This window comes from Equus quagga, chromosome 17, assembly GCF_021613505.1.
Source record: "Equus quagga isolate Etosha38 chromosome 17, UCLA_HA_Equagga_1.0, whole genome shotgun sequence".
Classification (NCBI taxonomy): domain Eukaryota; kingdom Metazoa; phylum Chordata; class Mammalia; order Perissodactyla; family Equidae; genus Equus; species Equus quagga.
The window spans coordinates 2669128-2682122 of record NC_060283.1 but is presented as its reverse complement, the minus strand read 5'-3'; the positions used below and the strand labels follow the sequence as shown (position 1 = coordinate 2682122).

Genomic DNA, 12995 nt, shown 5'->3' with positions numbered 1-12995 from the left:
ACGGCTCGGAGGGAACTCCTTCCTCCCTGGAAAGCACGACCCGCCTGGTCCCCCGCCAAGGCCGCTGACCCCGCAGCGAGGCGCGGGCTACAGTTTGCTGGGGATCTGCCCGGTGTTTGGGCGACCGCACACTCCGCCAGCCTCAGGACTGTGAGGCCACCCAGCAGGGCCAGAAAACTGTGTGCATATGACTCGGGGAAGCAACGAATGTTAAATACTAATAATACCCCGTTCCAGGACACTTCATGGAAGAATCTCGTTCTGCAGGAGAGTAAAGCACAGAAGCGTGGGCCGCTTGGCTCCGTCTAGGTGGGGCGTCCACAGCAACCCGCACGGGCATCACCCTGGACGGACCGAGCACCGGGTCCGCCGTGTCCAAGTCAGACCCACTCGGCCGCGTGCTGGCTGGGAGCCCTGAGCTGACCAATTCCTTTATGCTGGTTCCTTTTATTGACCGCAAAATGGAGGAATTTGCAACGCGGCTGTCTGTGGTCTAAAGGAGATAATACAACCAAGTACCCAGCTTCCTTTAAAGGGATGTAAATACACAGTGTGGACTTACAGCTGAGATCAACAGACCAACGGGAGAGAAGTGACAGCCCAAAAACCAATCCCCAAATGAGCCTGGCAGCTGGATCCATGACGCAGGGGCAGGGACAAAGCCACCACGGGCTGGGACAGGTCCTTCTGTGCAGAAAGAGACAAAGTCGATCCCCGTCTTATACTAGACGCTAGTGCTAACTCTAGATGGAATAATAAAAAAAAAATTAAAATCATTAGAAGAGAATAATAAAAAAGAATGTCTTATGACAACGGGGAAAGGAAGATTTGAAAAAGAGAAACTATACAGAGAAAAGAATGATTAATTCGACCACAGCAAAATGTAAAACTTCTTTATAGCAAAAGCCTACATACCGTAAGCAGAAGTGAAAAGACAAGACAAGCCAGGGGGGAAGCTGTATCCAGAATATATAAAGAGCACCTACAAATCAACAAGAAGCAAATGACCCCCCCCAGGAAAGAAAATGGATTTCAGAAAATTCAGACAATGGAGAGGTGAATGACCAATGAACTGGAAGACGCTGCCCGTGAATCAGAGAAAATGCAAACACAGGATGCCCCTTCCTGCCCAGCAGGTTGGCGTGAATCAGTCAACACCACATCTCACTGAGGATGGGGGCGCAGGGAGCTGTCACACCATGAGGGGGGGATTAGAACTTGGTAAACCCCCTTGGAGGTCAATTAAGGAATATTCATGAAAGCCAAATTTGGGTCCACGCAAGCTGAAGACTCAGCAACTTCTCCCCGAGTGACATAACCACAGAAGAGCTGACTTTCCTTGCAGCACAGGCTGAAAAGAGAAACACTGAAAACAGCCTAAACGTCAGCAGGAGAAGAACGGATGAACAGGGGTCACCCATCCCATGAAATACTGTGCAGCAGTCAAAATGTGCAGAATGGAGCTACGTGATCAAAAGGGATTTTTTTTTTTTAAAGTAGCTATTAATCAAGATGCCACCAAGACAAAGCTTCCAGGGATCCAGCAGTGCCCTGACCCCCCTCCCCCGCCCCACACAGGCCACCCAGCGTCCCACCCGACCAGCAAACATGCTCCCAGGTTGATGGCTCATGAGATGCGCACAGAACACACTGCACAACCAGCCGTGTTTCAGGTCACGAGGCAATGAGAGAGCACTCGGTGGGTTAACGAGGTTCCTTCTGCAGGAGACATTCTCTCCCCTGGTCCTCTCTCTGGCCCAGCGCCTCCCTCCGTCCTGCCCTAGACCCGGGCTGAACCCACACAGGTGAGGCACCAGGTGCCCAGGAAGAAGTATGTTTCCTCTCTGGGGGACAGGAACCCTGGACGTGGGGAGGAGTCACATCCACAATTCCTCCAACATCCAGGGTCACCCCTGCTTGGTCCAGAGACCTAAGAAGAAAGGTGGGCTCTTTCCGTGGGAGAGTAACCACGTGAGGCCAGGGAGTTGCACAGTCTCGGCCTTGGAGTCGCAGGACCAGATGGGCCCCGGGCTGGTCACTGCGTTAAACGTGCTTTCTGAAAGCAGGGACTCGAAAAGAGATCTGCACACCCACGTTCACGGCAGCGCCATTCCCAACAACCAAAAGGTGGGAGCAGCCCAAGCGTCCATCGACGACGAACAGATAAGCAACATGGGTCTAACCACACGACGGAATATTACTCAGCCTCAAAAAGGAAAGAAATTCTGGCACCTGCTACAACGTGGACGAACCTTGAGGGTGTCATGCTGAGTGAAATAAGCCAGCCACAAAAGGACAAACATTATGTCATTCCACGTTATCCCCAGAGTCACCAAATTCGTAGAGACAGAAAGTAGGATGGAGGGTTCCAGGGGCTGGGGGAGGGGGTGGGGAGTGAGTGTTTAACGGGAACTGAGTTTCAGTTTGGGAAAATGCAGAAGTTCTCGAGATGGATGGTGCTGACGCTTCGATGACAATGTGCATGTACAGGCCACTAAACAGTGTACGTTACGAGGGTTCATTTTATGTCATGTGTATTTTAGCACAACTTAAAAAACGTTAAGCGCAAATAAGTGTTTTTAGATCCAACTTCCATTAAATTCTTCACTTAACAATTTCCTGCTTCCCTCGCCTGCTTCACGTCTTTGCTCAAGCGCCACCTTCTCAATGAGGCCGCCCTGACACCCCTCACTCCCAGCCCCCTTACCAGGCTCTCCTTTCCTCCTGTATTGCATAGATGCTTCTCCATTATCTCTTACTTACTGTTTGTCTCCCGTGGCCAGAATGCCAGCCCTATAGGACAGCAATAATTGTCTGTCTGGTTTGTTGTACCCCAAGAGTCCAGACATCTTGACAGACATCTATAGGACACGCCACCCAAGGACAGCAGACACACGTCTTTCTCAAGTGCACGTGGAACATTCTCCAGGACTGACCACGTGCTAAGCCATAAAAAAGCCTCAATTAATGTAAAAGGACTGAAATCACACCACGAATGTTCTCCAACCACAATGGAATGCAATGAGAAATCAACAGGAGAAAGAAATTTTAGAAATTCACCAATATGTAGAAATTAAACAACAGACGTCTAAATGGCCAGTGGGTCAGGGAACAAATCACAGGGAAATTAGAAAATACTTCGAAATGAGTGAAAAAGAAGATAAAATACATCAAAATGTGTGAGAGGCAGCCAAAGCGTGCTTAGAAGGAAATTCATAGCTATAAATGTCTATACTGAAAAGAAGAAAGATCTCAAATTAACCACCTCTCCTTCCACCTTATGAAACTAGAAAAAGAACAAACTAGAAGCAAGCAGGCAAGAGAAAGGAAATAACAAAGGTTGGGGTGGAAATTGATGAAAAAGAGAACAGAAAAACAATAGAGAAAATTAAGAAAACCAAAAGTTGTTCTCTGAAAAGGTCGACAAAATTGACAAACTTTTAGCTGGACTGATCAAGATGAAAAGGGAAAACACTCAAATTACCAAATTCAGAAATGGACAAGAGGCCATTTCTGCTAACCTCACAGAAATAAAAAGAATGATAAGGGGACACATGAACAACTGTGTGCCAATCAATTAGACAGCTTAGATGAAACAGAGATTTCAGTGAGACCAAAACTAATAACTGTGGCTCAAGAAAAAACAGAAAAGCTGAATATGCCTCTAACAAGCAGAGATGAAATTAATAAATTTAAAACTCATGCAAAGAAAAGCCAGATGGCTTCCCTGGTGACTTCCACCCAACATTGAGGGAAGAACTAACACCCACTCATCACAAACTTTTCTAAAAAATAGAAGCCAATACCTCCCAACTCATTTTAGGAGGCCAATCTTACCATGATTCCATCACCAGAAAACTACACACCGGTATCTCTTACACGCAAAAAGCTCAACAGAAAACCAGCAAACTGAACCCAGCAGAAGGTAAAAGGGATTCTAAAAGATGACCAAGCGGGATTTGTCCCAGGAAGGCAAAGTTTGTTTAACATCCAAAAATCAATTAATGGAATGTACAGCCTATTAAAGGAACAGGAGCGGCAGATCATCTCAATGATACAGAAAAAGCACTTGACAAAATCCAGCCCCCCTTCACGATAAAACGCTCCACAAAGTCAGAAGAGAAGTGAACGTCCTCCACCCGAACCAGGGCCTCCAGAGGAACCCACAGCTCACAGCACATTTCATGGGAGGAGACTCGACGCTTCCCCCGAAGGTCAGGGACGAGACACTGACGGCCTTTCTCAACACCTCTATCCGACACTGTCCTGGGGGTTGTGGCCAGCGCAAACAGGCAAGACAATGAAACATCCAGATTGGAAAGGAAGAAAGAACATGATCTCTCTATCAGTAGATGACACAGTCTCGTATGTAGAAAATCCCAAGGAATCCACTAAAAACACTGTTACAACTAATACACAGGTTCAGCAAGACTGGAGAATATAAGACCAACACACAAAAGTGAATTCTATCTCTATACACTAGCAATGAACGGTTTGGAGACCAAATTAAGAAAATTTTATTTACAATATTTAAAAGAACCACATTTTTAGCCATAAATCCAACAAAAGAAGTGGAAAATTTATAATCTGAAAACTAGAAAACATTTTTGATAGAAATAAAAAGTGCTGGGGCCGGCCCAGTGGCACAGCAGTTAGGTTCGCACATTCCGATTCTCGGCGGCCCGGGGTTCACCGGTTTGGATCCTGGGTGCGGACATGGCACCACTTGGCAAACCATGCTGTGGCAGGTGTCCCACATATAAAGTAGAGGAAGATGGGCACAGGTGTTAGCTCAGGGCCAGTCTTCCTCAGCAAAAAGAGGAGGATTGGCAGTAGTTAGCTCAGGGCTAATCTTCCTCAAAAAAAAAAAAAAGAAAAGAAATAAAAAGTCCTAGATAAGTGGGAAAATAACTTGTGTTCAGAGATCAGAGGACTCAGTATTGTTAAGACGGCAATTCTTTCCAAAATGAGCTACAGATTCAAAACGATCCCTATCAAATCCTAGCTGACTTCTTTGCAGAAGTTGATAAACTGATCCTAAAAGTCAGACGGAAATTCAAGGGACCCAGAACAGCCAAAACAATGTTGAAAAAAGAAGAGTTAAGCTGGAGGACTCACCTTTCCTGATTTCAAAACTTACCACAAAGCAACAGTAAGCAACACAGTGTGGCACTGGCATAAGAATGGACATAGGGATCAAAGACAAAGACTGGAAAATCCAGAAATAATGCCATGTTTCTATGGTCAACTGATTTTCAACAAGGATGCCAAGATGAATCAATGGGAAAGTACTGTCTTTTCAACAAATGGTTCTGGGACAACTGGGCAGCTACCTGCAAAAGAATGAAGTTGGATGCCTTCCTCACACCCCACACAAAAATTAATTCAAAATGGGTCAAAGACCTAAACGGAAGAGCTAATGGTATAAAACTGTTAGAAGAAAACACAGGCATAAACCATCAGGACCTCAGGTGAGGCAAATCCTTCTCAGACGTGACACTAAAAACACAAGCAACAAACTGAAAAAACAGATAAATAGACTTCATCAAAATTTAAAGCTTTCATACTTCAAAGGACACCATCAACGAAATAAAAAGACAACTCACGGAATGGGAGAAAATGGTAGCAAATTGTATATCTGATGAGGAATTTGTGTCTAGAATATATAAACAACTCATAACTTACTAATAAAAGGACAAAAACCCAATTAAAAAATGAGCAAAAGGGGTTGGCCCCGTGGCCGAGTGGTTAAGTGCGTGTGCTCCGTTTCGGCGGCCCAGGGTTTTGCAGGTTCCAATCCTGGGCGCGGACACGGCACCACCCATCAAGCCATGCTGAGGCGGCGTCCCACATGCCACAACTAGAAGGACCCACAACTAAAACCATATACAACTATGTACTGGGGGGATTGGGGGAGAAAAAGCAAAAAAAAAAAAAAAAAAAGAAGATTGACAACAGTTGTTAGCTCAGGTGCCAATCTTTAAAAAAAAAATGAGCAAAGGACCTGATTAGACATTTCTCCAAGCAAGATATACAAATGGCCAACAAGCACGAGAAAAGGTGCTCACACCATCAGCCATGAGAGAAATGCAAATTAAAAAACAGTAAGGTAACACTTTACACCCACCAAGATGACTATCAAAAGGACAAGCATTGGTGAGGCACGGAAGTCGGAACCCCAAACCCCGTTGGTGGGAACGCAGAGTGGTCCACCCACTTTGGAAAACAGTCTGGCAGTCCTTCAAAAGGTTAAACCTTGAGTTAGCACTCACCCAAGCAATGCCGCTCCTAGGTAAACATACAAGAGAAATGAAAACGCACATCCACACAAGAACTTGTCGGTGAATATTCACAGCAGAGTGACTCATAATAGCCAAAAAGTGGACACAACTTGAATGTCCATCAACTGATCTATGGATGAATAAAATGTGTCATAGCCATACCACAGAATATTACTCAGCCGTGAAAAAGGAATGGAGTACTGATACGTTCGAGAACATGGATGAACCTTGAAAACATTACTCTAAGCGAATGAAACCAGGCACAAAAGTCCACATATTGTATGAGTCCATGTCTATGAAACGTCCAGAACGGGAAATCTAGAGATACAGAACCCACGCACCCAGCTTCCAGCAACATCCTGGTGTAATCTTGGTGGAGGGAAGTTCACGTCCCACCTGCCCCGGACCCTGACACCCGAGAGGCCTGAATGCAGCTGTGGGGCTGGCCCACATCCGAAAACCTCACAGTGAGGCCGGGAAGGGCCAGGCCAGTGGCCTGACTGGTTTTGTGACTTCCTGGAGCTGAGTGCACACACAGGCAGGAGAGTCTGGAACCACCGATGCTTTCCAGCCACTGGGTTCTATTGCACAAACACCCCCTGGGGGGGCTCCACACCCGGCGCCCTCAGGACCCTGAGACCCAGAGGAGCTAGACCTGGTCCCTTGCTGGGAAAGTGTCTGCCTGGCGATAGGGGCCCTGCAGGAAGCAGGGGCAAATGCCTGCGGTTTCCCAGGCTCCCAGCACAGGAGGATGGGAACCCAGAGCAATTCATCAAGATCAGGAAGGAGGAAGATGTGGGGGAGGGGAGAAGGAAATAAACCCTGGACAGGAGCAGCTGCGCACCTGAGACAGCGCAAGGGCCCCCTCGGCCCCTCACTCAGTGTTTCTTCTCCCCAGGGCAGGGACTGCATGCTGAATTTTCAGGATCCTGGAGCTTCGAAGGCTCACTTCCCTCCTCCCAGGCCAGGCTTCAGCTCTGCTCAAGTGTGCGACCCGTTCCCTGGCCCCAGGCCTCCCGGGACCCAAGCCGGTGGGCCACAGTCCCCACCGCTCCATCCTACCCTTCCTCAGGCTCAAGCCGCATCACGGGTCCATCGGAGCCCGGGGAAAGGCCCCTGTTGTCAGGGGTCTCGGCCACGCCCCACCCCACTGAGGATTCTGGGAGCTGTTTCTGATTTTTCCCGTGCAGCCAGGGAAGGAATTGGACCAGAACCCAGAGTGAGGACAGTCTGGGGCAGGACATCCCAATCCACAGGGCCTGGTCCATGCAGAATATGCAGGTGGCAGAATCTGTCACTACTGTCACCTAGGAATCACCACCGTCCCCAGGTGGGAATCATCTGCCAAGGTGGGTATGAATCTTGTCCATTTCTCTCTCCTCCCCAGAAGGGGGCTTCAAGCTGGGGTTCAGAGGGTCTCCAAGGGGCACAGTCAAAGGGCCTCAGAGTCTTTACTGAAAAGACAGTGCAGACAGGCCTTGAGGTCGTCCCTTTCCCCAGAGGCCTCTCCATCCTTTACATAAGAAAGCCCTTCTCATCCCCTCTGAACCATGGGGGGATGGAGGGGTGTGCGTCCAGTGAGGGGACCCCCGCCTCCCAAAGGCAGTGATTAACCTACAGCTTATGTCCAGTAACATTTTCCTTTCTCCGTTTCTAAAAATCCGTAATGGATTTATAGTGTTTGATCATTCAGTTTTCTCAACCCAGAAGTGATTTTTTTTTAAACACTTAGTACTTGAGGTCACAAGAAATTTTTCAGAAGTCCATTTGTGTATATTTCCCTTGCAGACAGATAGGCTCAATCGATTAATAAAAGACCTACGAGCAGGAAAGTCTATGAATTAAGATAAAATTCTCTGGGGAAGTGACAGGAGAAAATCAAGGGGCGAAAGGACCAGTGGACACTCCCTACGGCTCCTCCATATCTCCGTCCAGGGAAGTTGGGGGGGGGCAGGTCACTGGGGTTCAGACCGCCGGGGACAGAGTTCAAGGTAGGAAACAGTGACTTTTGAAATGCCACTATTTACTCACAGTCGAGGCTCGACATCCTCGGCAAATATTTAAACCCAGGAAGAACAATTTTAGACGCTCACTTAACACCGCACGAGAGAAGTCGAGTAAAACGGGTACTGTCAGAATCCGGGACGGGTGTCCGGTGGCTCCTTGTGCAATTCTCTTGGCTTTGCTGGATGCCTGAATTTTTCACACGAAAATGGTGCCGGCCACGTGTGACATGACACACGGTTTCTAAAATCAAAGGCTTCAGGGAGTTGAGAGGCCAAAACGTTTTTTTTTTGAGGAAGCTTGCGCCAGCCAGGCGCAGCCACCGTTTGCATGCAACCATTGTCCACCTAAGGAAGGCCTCCCGGTGCGGCTCCCAGATGAGCGTTTAAGAGAAGCAGCTCAGGACTATCGCCAAACATCCTCCCTGCTAAAACCTTGCGCATTTCTCCACGTGTGTTCCCGGAACTCCTGAGGGCGGAATTCCTCCCACCGGCTCCAGTCTGGCCTCTCCAGCCTCAGTTAGAATTTCTGGGGGGGTGGGCTAGGAGCCCCTCGCCTCTGACGCCCATGCTTTGAAATCTGCAGCTTTGACAACAGAAGCTCCAGGCCACCCCCAGAGCCCGAGGAGAGGGGCTTGGCAAACCTCACAAGGAATTTCAAACTCCCTCCAGGTCATCGGTGCCAGTCCCACCCCCTCCCTGCACAGACAGGTGATAGGCGATCCCGGGGACCCCTGCTCTTTACACAGCTCCAGACTCCCAGCAGCCCCGCAGGCTTTTAGGGGCTTCATCTCCCAGGAAGTGACACGTGCGTCAGCTGGCCCATCCCCAGGCACACCCATCAAGAGGCACCAGGTCACCAACCTTGGGCCCAGGCAGGCTCTTGGCTCTGCCCCAGTATTGATAATGAGCTTATTTCCCTCCACCCCATTAAGACTGGAAACCCCTTAAGCCGTGGGAAGCCTCATGCCAGACGCATCCTTGTCCCCCCAAAACTGACCTCAATATTACCAATGGCGCCAACGACGTTAACATTCATTAGCCCCTTCAAAACACTTCTTTTATCTGCTTCCAAAGAAAAAAACAAGGCCTATCACGTCAAGAGGTCTGATCAGAAACCATGGGTTTCGTTCGAGGACCGTAGCTCTTTTTCATACCACAGTAACAAGGAGAATAGTTTTCTATCTGGATGAACTTTCCCGCTGAGTGACAGCATCCTCTGAGTGACGTGCATCCTAGCCGTGTGTGTTGTGGGCGATTAAGGGCTGAGTTCTCTCTCTCAGCCTGCCTGGGGGGCAATCTGAGCGCCCCTACTCACTAGCTGTGTGGCCGAAGGCAAGCAGCTTCGCTCCTCTGAGCTCAGGCTCCCGATCTGTAAAATGGGAATACGCATCCACTGCACCTCTCTCCCTTTGGGGTTCTGTGGGACTCGAACGAGGTCATCTATAGCAACAGTGCGACGCTGTGCTCCTGCATGCCTGGCAGGAGGAAAACACTCGAGAAGCCAGGACGTTAGCTGTCACTGCCGCGGGCACTGCTAGGATCACGATGACTGATGACCCGGTGGCTCTTTCCTCGCCCCTGGACCAAGAACCAGACCACTTCCGCTGAGGCCCAGGGCAAGGCAGGCAAAGAAATGATCAGACAGCCAGACCTCGCCCAGGTGTTCTCATATCCCCACACCCCCAACCTCTCCCAGACTGGGTTGGGGACCCTCTCTGTGCCCTATGGCACCCACTGGTCACCTCTATTGCAATCCCTGTCCCACTGTGCACTGATTGTCCAATCCCTTCCCGTCTCCTCACTAGCCCGGAAACTCCCAGGCGGCAGCCCCAGTGGCCAGCCCCCAGCCTGGCACAGGGCAGACCACCGTCAGATGATTATGTATTGAGCCCCTTTTCATGCAACAGGCAGAGAAAATCCGATACGCTCTAGATCATCTCTGATCCACCGTCAGAGAATGGCAGGCCCTCACAGGAGCAGGCAGGGGTAAGGCGCAGTGGCCAGGGTCACCAGGGTCACCTGCCCGGGGGCTCCAGGCTCCGAGCCCTTCACCCAATCAGTTCACGGACTTTCAGCAAGTGTCCAGGTGAAGGGCTAGGGGCTCCAAAGACGAAAAAGACCAGCCTGTTTGGGGGGCTTTCCTCTCTACCCCTCTGCACACTCCCCTCTCAGTCAAAGCAGAGGAGTCAGTCAGTTTGCCCGGGGTCACTTGGACGATGGAAGATCCTAAATGTTTCCTCCTTCAGGCTCAGGACAAGAGGCTGTAAAGGTACTTCTTCTCTGCCAGCTTCTCCAGCCAGGCCACCCCCGCCGCTCCCCTGGGGAGTGACTCTCAGATTGTAGATCCAACAGCCTCCAGCGAGGAGGGACCTTAAATTCACAAAGCAGGAGCTGGAATTCCAGGGAAGGGAGAGTTCAGGGGTCAGAGGCTGGAGCTAACCGGGACCCTCACCCCCAGGATTCCTCTGGAGCAGGAGGCGTGCTCTTGGTCCCCGGAGCAGCTCCCTCACTGAGCCCCACTTTGGAAAAGCCCGGAATGCTCATGCGAGATGACAAGGACACCAGCACGATCATTTAAGACTCTACTACATATGTGGAAATAAGACAAGTAAGATAAAGAAATATTTTTCTATGAAAATCAGTTTTTACTAGGGTTTTCCTATATACTGGTCAACTCCTGGCATGTTTTTCTTAATTTCACGGTTTTTCTTCCATCTTTTTCCCCATGGCTATGAAAAGTTAAACGCAAAGTTCCTCAGGACTCCTTTATCTTCCTCCTGCTGGTATTCCTCACAGGCGACCATGACTCTCCATGTCTGGGGCCCCCCAGAGGCCTGGACCAGGTCACCTGCACATGGTGACCCCTGGATGTGGGCTGGGGGGCCTTGCACTCGACTCCAAGCGCTCGCCAAATAAATGAACGAATGACAACCTCTTGGAAACTCACCTGAATGTGAACAGGGTTTTCTAAGGCAAAATGTCCTGGGGGGACAGTAGGCAGAAAGATTCCCTCCCCATACCCCCAAACGGGATCTGATTCATGCCAAGCAGCCAAGTGCTGTCAACAGTGCCCACTGGGACGCGCCTTTACAGGCAAAACCACCTTATTCAAAAAGGGCTCCTTTTGATCTTGGAAGAATTGCAGCTTCTTCCACAGTGGCTCAAGGAAGAGCCCCACTTTCCACCCAGTTCCTCCTTCTGGAAAAACCAGAAATTCCTCAGCATCATAATGGAACCTGCCTCCTTTAGAACACGCTCCCCCAGGCGTTTTCCATCCAGCCACTACTAAGACAGCCTAATTCCCATTAAGACAAGGGTCTCCCTCAGGCCTCCTTAAGGATGCTGTGACTTGCTGGGCAAAAATCCACGGCTCCCACTTACTAACCAGCCCCCGCTCAGGGCGGCCCCATGGACCTCCGCCCTTAATCACCGCTGAACCCCAAACGGGTACAAAGCTCCGAGCACACGCAGCCTTGTTATCGCCCACAAGAGGTTTCAAAATTCCGGGTCTTCAAAAGCAGCCGCCTCCGGGGTGGGCTGTTCCGGGCATCCGGGACCCCCCAGGGAGCCAAGCTGCCGCTGGCGCGGAGGAGGTCGCCACCAATTATTATTTAATTAACAGCGGGGCACTCGGATCAAGGCGGATCCAGGGGCGCGCGGCCTCTCCCTGCGGCCGGGTCAGCGAAGCCGAGGGGTGAGTCCCGGGGAGAAAGCAAACCGCCGTCCCCAACGGAGGACTTCCGAAATTACCTGCTTCTAGGAGCTTAATTTAATTAGCGGACTGACCTCATTAATTCGAACTTGAGTTTCAGACAAAAAGAGGTCATGGAACTATCTAATTTACTCCCTCGAATTTCCACGTGGAAACCACTTTATTTTCGGATGGCCTCTGAGGACTTCCAGGACTGCGCCCCAACTGCCAGCCCCGACGCCCCCAAGTACCGGGGCCTGAGCTCCTACCTGTGCGGCCCAAGCGCCTTCTCAGATCCGCCGCCCAGGGTCGCTTTAAACGCTCCGCCGCGAAAGCCCACGGTCACGAGCACCAGCCTCGCCCCCTTTGGATGCCCCCAGCCCCACCGCAACACTAACCTCGCCGGTGCGCCCGCCCTCTCATCCCGCGCTGAGTGTCGGCGCGCAGACCCGCCAGGAGGGCAGCACACTGCGGGCCCGCACCCTCCGGACCCCGTACCCTCCGAATCCGGACACTGAGGTCACTCTGGCCCCTGCACCCTCCAAACCCGGGCGGTGTCGTCCACCTCGGCCCCCTCATCCTCCGAATCCGGGCAGCGAGCTCCCTTGCGCCCCCTGCACCCTCTGAACCCAGGCGGCGAGGTCCACCCCGGCTCCCTCACCTTCCAAATCCGGTGGCGAGCTCCCCCGCACCCCCTGCCCCCTCCGAACCCAGGCGGCCAGGTCCACCCCAACCCCCGCACCCTCCGAACCCGTGCAGCGAGGCCCTCCGCGGGGGTCGCACCTGCTCGAGCAATCCAGCGGCCCCAGGTGGCCAGTGCGCGGTCGGTGTCTCCAGGCGCTCCCAGCGCCCTGCGTCCCGCGCGCCCTGCAGAGGCGCCTGGGCCGCGGGCTGCGCGGGCGGAGCTGCCCGGCCGCCGGGAGGAGAGAGGCCCGGGCAAAAGTTGCCAGGGAAACTTGAGCAACTCGAGCGCGCCGGTGCCAGCCTCCTGCATAATTCACGGGCAGCGGCGGCGGG

At 51.2% G+C, this 12995-nt stretch overlaps 1 protein-coding gene across 3 annotated transcripts in view; it reads right to left on the bottom strand.

The window, feature by feature from the left end:
- Positions 1-12995, bottom strand: part of SHANK2 (SH3 and multiple ankyrin repeat domains 2) — a 559847-nt gene that overhangs the window by 545494 nt on the left and 1358 nt on the right. Inside the window, exon 1 of one of the 3 annotated variants that reach the window (XM_046643795.1) lies at positions 12762-12830. The exons of the other annotated variants lie outside the window; for them this stretch is intronic. The gene's annotated coding sequence lies outside the window, so the exon portion shown is untranslated. Of the gene's footprint in view, positions 1-12761; positions 12831-12995 lie in introns of those variants that run through there. 3 annotated transcript variants of the gene reach the window in all.